The following is a 6374-nucleotide window of genomic DNA, read 5'->3' on the forward strand; positions in this document are numbered from 1 at the left end:
CTAATTTGATTCTGGGTTTTCTGGAAGAAGGAAACATAATCAACGATTCCCTCCTCAGTGTCTATGAGATAAAAGCAAACCAGTTGTTTGGGAGAAAGTTCTGAAGTACCAGACACATCTCTGGCGGGATGTTTGTTCTTTCAAAGAGGTGAACAATGCCCTCAATAATGCTGAGTGTCACGGAGCATAGAGTTATTGAAACTGTTTAACTCTAAGGCTGTCTGAAGATCACTGGTGTTTGAATTCTGCGACTGTCTTAAGAATTGGTGTCTTATGGAATCAAGTTTAAAATAATGATTTTTCTTTCCTCCTCTCTCTCCATTTTTTCTTTCTCTTCCTCCCCCACACCTCTTTATTCTTCTTGAAAGACTAGACATTTCCTACTTTCTGGAATCAAGGAACCTGGGCTCTGATGCTGACTCTAAGTGGTTATCTGTATCACTGTGCCGTGTGTCATGATCTGGTGTGTTTCTGCCATTGTGTGCTCGTGCACAAGAGTGAATGCAAGTGTCTAGTCCAGCTTCTCTACCAAGTTATTGTTAAATTGCATGCGGTGAGTTGGGGGTAGAATTTTTTTTTTCTTTTTGTTTTGCGGTACGCGGGCCTCTCACCGTTGTGGCCTCTCCCGTTGCGGAGCACAGGCTCCGGACGCGCAGTCTCAGCAGCCATGGCTCATGGGCCCAGCCGCTCTGCAGCGTGTGGGATCTTCCCAAACCGGGGCACGAACCCGTGTCCCCTGCATCGGCAGGAGAACTCTCAACCACTGCGCCACGATGGAAGCCCGGGGGTAGAATTTTTCCAGAGTTTGAGCATGTATCAGAATCTCCTAAAAGGCTTGTTAGATCACAGATTGCTGGGCCCCATCTGCAGAGTTTGACTCAGGAGGTCTGGGTGGGTCTGAGAATTTGCATTTCTACCAGGTTTCTAACAGGTGGTGCTGTTGCCGTTTGTCTAGGGATCATGCTTTGAGAACCACTATTGTAGAAAAACTTCCTTTCCCCTAAACCATCCTAGGTTGGACAGTCAGTTCATGTACATATGGGAGTTCCCATCTCATTTTTTCATCTTCAAAATGAAAAAGTGAAAACTAGCCAAAAATAGCCTCTGTCTTTTGGCTTTGTTCTTGACCCAAACTAGGACCTTGGCTGGGCAAGGTTTAGAGTAGCTCCCGCTGAAGTCACAGAGAAGCAAATTTAGACTTCATGCGCATGCATGCTCTCTACAGACTAGTACTGGGCCTTTCCACAGTTCTCATTTGGGCAAAACACCGTGTGGTGCTGCTCAGATCCTGAGAATGTTCTGAAAATGAGATAAACATTATCCACAAGTGTGGAAAATATGTCAATACAGGTGGCAGGCTACAAGATTTAACTTGCTGAGTTAAGATCCAGGCTCTTTTCCCAATACTGTCATCTGAAACTAAAAGCACTTGCTAGAAGGCATTCATTTGGGTCAGAGTCGGGCCACTTTCACCAACCGAAGAGGGTTTAGGGAGAACAAAGAGCAAGTGGGGACAAGACTTCTTAGCCACCCAACACCGTGCATTCATAGGGCCAGTTGGCCACTTTTGCTGGTATATCTTCCGTGGCTCTGCTACTAGTGCCAGTTAAATCGAGATCAGGGAATCAGTACCCCCCGTGGTGGTTTAAATATGTCCACAAATTCTTTGTTACTCCTCCCTTCAGTGGGTGGAGCTTAACTTTCCATCCCTTGAAGGTAGGCTCTACTTAGTGACTCTTATAATGAATAGAATATGGCAGAAGTCATATTCTACCTGAAACTTGATAACTTCTGAAGGTAGGTTATAAAAGCCACTGCAGCTTCTTTCCACCTTCCCCACTTTCTGGAATCACTCAGTCTGAGGAAGCCAGCTGCCATGTTGTGAGGACCCTCAGGCAGCCCTGTGGAGAGGCCCATGTGTCAAGGAGGTGCCAACAGCCTGTGAGTGAGCCCCTTCAGAAGTGGACCCTCCAGTTGTGTCAGACCTTCAAATGACTGCAACCCCGGAAAACATTTTGACAGCCACCTCATGAAACACCAAGATACTACTGCCCAGGTAAGCTGCCCCCAAATTCTTGACCCACAGAAACTGAGATAAGTTTGTTGTTTTACTCCTGGAAGAGAACATAGGCAAAACATTCTGATATAAATCATACCAATGTTTTCTTAGGTCCGTCACCCAAGGCAATAGAAACAAAAGCAAAAATAAACAAATGAAACCTAATCAAACTTATAAGCTTTTGCACAACAAAGGAAACCATAAACAAAAAGACGACCTATGGACTGGGAGAAAATATTGCAAATGCTGTTACTGACAAGGGCTTAATTTCAAAAATACACAGAAAGCTTATACAACTCAATAAAAAAAACACAACCCAATCAAAAAATGGGCAGAAGACTTAAATAGACATTTCTTCAAAGAAGCCATACAGTTGGCCAATAGGCACATGAGAAGATACCCAACATGGCTAATTACTAGAGAAATGCAAATCAAAACTGCAATGAGGCACCACCTTCTACTGGTCAGAATGGCCATCATTAAAAAGTCTACAAATAATAAATGTTGGAGAAGGTGTGGAGAAAAGGGAACCCTCCTACACTGTTGGTGGGAATTGATGCAGCCTCTGTGTAAATCATCATGGAGGTCCCTTAAAAAACTAAAAATAGAGCTACCATATGATCCAGCAATCCCACTCCCAGGCATATATCTGGAGAAAACCATAATTCGAAAAGATACATGCACCCCAATGTTCATTGCAGCACTATTTACAATAGCCAAGACATGGAAGCAACCTAAATGTCCATCGACAGATGAATGGATAAAGATGTGGTATATATACAATGGAATACTACTCAGCCATAAAAAAGAATGAAATAATGCCATTTGCAGCAACATGGATGCAACTAGAGTTTATCATACTAAGTGAAGTAAGTCAAAAAGAGAAAGATAAATACCATATATCACTTATATATGGAATCTAAAATATGACACAAATAAACTTATTTATGAAACAGAAAACAGACTCACAGACATAGAAAACAAACTTATGGTTACCAAAGGGGAAAGGGGGTGGGAGGGATAAATTAGGAGTCTGGGATTAGCAGATACAAACTGCTGTATATAAAATAACAGGGTTCTACTGTATAGCACAGTGAACTATATTCAATATCCTGCAATAAACCATCATGACAAATGTGAAAAAGAATATATAACTGAATCTCTTTGCTGTATACCCGAAACTAATACAATGTTGTAAATCAAATATACTTCAATTAAAAGAAAAGTTTGTTGTTTTGAGGCACCAAGTTTGGGCATAATTTGTTACATAGTAATAGAGAATACACAACAAGACAAACATTTACACCACTGCTGCAGAGACTCTGATCCTGTCACGTTCCTTCTGAGACACTTTCAGTGACTCTTCATTACCTCAGATTAGGTGCTCACTCTTCAGTTAGGTGACCAAGACCCTCCTACGTCATCTCCCATAACTTCCCTAAACAGTCTCAATTGGACTATTTGCTTTGCTCTGAACACTCTTCACACTTTCACGCCTTTGCCCACCAGCCTGAAAATATTCCCTAGATCTCACTTCCATCTTTAAAATATCCTTGCATCCTCAAATAGAGAATGTAATAAAACAAAACTAAGTCGGTGTTTTGAAAACAAAATTGAAAAACCTTTAAGCTAACTAAGAAAAAAAGAAGACTCAATCCATAATGAAAGAGGAGACATTACAATGGATGCCTCAGAAATAAAGAGTACAAGGGACTATTATGAACAATTATATGCTAACAAATTGGCTAACTTAGAAGAAATGGATAAATTCCTAGAAACATGACCAAGACTGGATCAAGAAGAAATAGAAAGCCTGAACACACCAACAAAGAAGGAGATTGTAGAAATCAAAAAACTCTCAAAAAACCCAGGACCAGATAGCTTCATGGCTGAATTCTACCAAACATTCAAAGAATTAATACCAATCCCTCTTAAACTCTTCCAAGGGATAGTAGAGGGAATACTTCCAAACTCATTTTATGAGGCAAACGTCACTCTGATACCAAAGCCAGACAGACAACACAAGAACTACGGACCAATATCTGATGAACATAGATGCAAAAAGCCTCAGTAAAATACTAGCAAACTAAATTCAACACCACATCAAAAAGATTATACACCATGACAAAGTGGGATTTATCCCTGGGATGTAAGTTTGGTTTAATGTATGCAAATTAAACAATATGATACACTATATAAACAAACTGAAAGAAAAACCACATGGTCATCTCAATAGATTAAGAAACATTTAACAAAGTTCATGATAAAAACTGTCAACAAAATAGATACAGAAGGAAATTTCCTCAACACAAAAAAAGGCCATTTATGAACAGCTAACTGCATAATCAATGGGGAAAACTGAAAGCTTCTCCTCTAAGGTCCAGTATAAAGCAAGGATGCCCACTCTTGCCACTTCTATGCAACATCAGACTGGAAGTACTAGCAAGAGGAATCAGACTAGAAAAATAAAGTGCATCTAAATCAGGAAGTAAAATTACCTGTCCACAGATGACATGATCCTTTATATAGAAAACCCTAAGGATCCCATTAAACTGTTAGGATAAATGAATTCATGAAAATTACAGGATATAAAAAAGTACAGAAATCAGTCGTGTTTCTTTACACCAATAATGATCTATCCCAGAAGGGGAAAAAAAATCCCATTTACAATTGCATCAAAAAGAATACTTAGGAATAAATTTAACTGAGGGGAATAATCTGTACACTGAAAATTAGAAAACATTGAAAGAAATTGAAGATACAAATAAGTGAAAATATATCCCAGGTTTAAGGATTGGAAGAATATTGTTAAAATGTCCATACTACCCATGTCCATACACATTCAATGCAATCCCTATCAAAATTCCAATAGCATTTGTCAAAGAAGTAGGAAAAAACATTCTAAAATTTGTATGGAACCACAAAGACCCCAAATAGCCAAAAGCAATCTTGAGAAAGTTAGATCAGCATCATACTTCCTGATTTCAAATTATATTACAAAGGTATAGTAATCAAAACAATATGGTACTGCCTCTTGAAATGAATTTAACAGTACTGACCTATTATCAGCATTCAGACCATTTGATGAGATGGAACAGTCTAACAATTTCATCTTCTGGACAGTGAAACTTAAAGAGGTTTCAAAGATGGGACTGTAGGGGAACAAAGTTTGCCACCCCAAAATATCTTTGACATGTGGATTATTTTGAGCTTAAACAAAAAATAATCAAGCCGCCAAAAGACTCAGAAACTTTGACCTTCCCTGTAAGTGCCTAAAGAATTTAGATAGCTCTATTCCTGTAATAGAGCCTCTATCACCAGAGATATCTGCAATAAATATGGGCTAGGTGTGGTGGGGAAACTCATAGCTAAGGGTCCACTCTGTCCTATTGTTTCGGCATGGCCCAGCAAATGTTTACCAAACACTTGCTTTTCCATCTCCAGGTGAATTGCCTTCCTCCACTTTGAAGTCCCAGATCTCTACCCCCAACATCCTCTTTCGTCTTTAGCTGAAGAGGATATTTAAAAGGTGAGGGTTTAGGCCATTTTGGTGAGTTACTCAGTTTTTCTGGGTTTCTCCCATGTATACATGTTAGCAAAAATTTGGTTTTCTCCTGTTAATCTGTCTCATGTCAATTCTTAGACCAACCAGAAGAACTTAGAAGGGTAGAGGAAAATATCTTCCTCCCCAACAATGGTAAGTCATTCCAGTTCAAGTCATTGTGTCTTTCTAGTGTTTTACATCTTTTATAGGATCATACACAACTTTTGTAATCTTATTCCTAAGTATTTTATCATTTCTGTTGATATTTCCCCCTCTTTATATCTTTCTACATAGCCTCATATGCATTGATGAAAGGTACTGATTTCTAAATAAATGCATACCCACCACTGTACCAAAACCAAAACACACTATGGGACTGCATAAAATCAGATACATAGATCAATGGAACAGAGTTGAGAGTCCAGAAATAAACCCAAGCATATACAGTCAAAGGATTTTTGACAAGGGCACCAAGAATACACAATGGTGAAAGGATAATGTCTTCAATAAATGGTACTGGGAAAACTGGATATTCACATGCAAGAGAATGAAATCAGACTCATCTTACATCATAAACAGATCAACTTAAAATGGATTAAAGACCTGAAACCATAAAACTCCTAGAAGAAAACATAGGGGAAAAGCTTCTTGACATTGCCTTGGTGATGATTTGTTGAATATGACATCAAAAGCTCAGGCAACAAAAGCAAATATAAACAAGTGAGACCGCATCAAACTAAAAAGCATCTGCACAGCAAACAATCAACACAA

Source organism: Mesoplodon mirus (genome assembly GCF_964341445.2).
Source record: "Mesoplodon mirus genome assembly, chromosome: 4".
NCBI classification, from domain to species: Eukaryota; Metazoa; Chordata; class Mammalia; order Artiodactyla; family Ziphiidae; genus Mesoplodon; species Mesoplodon mirus.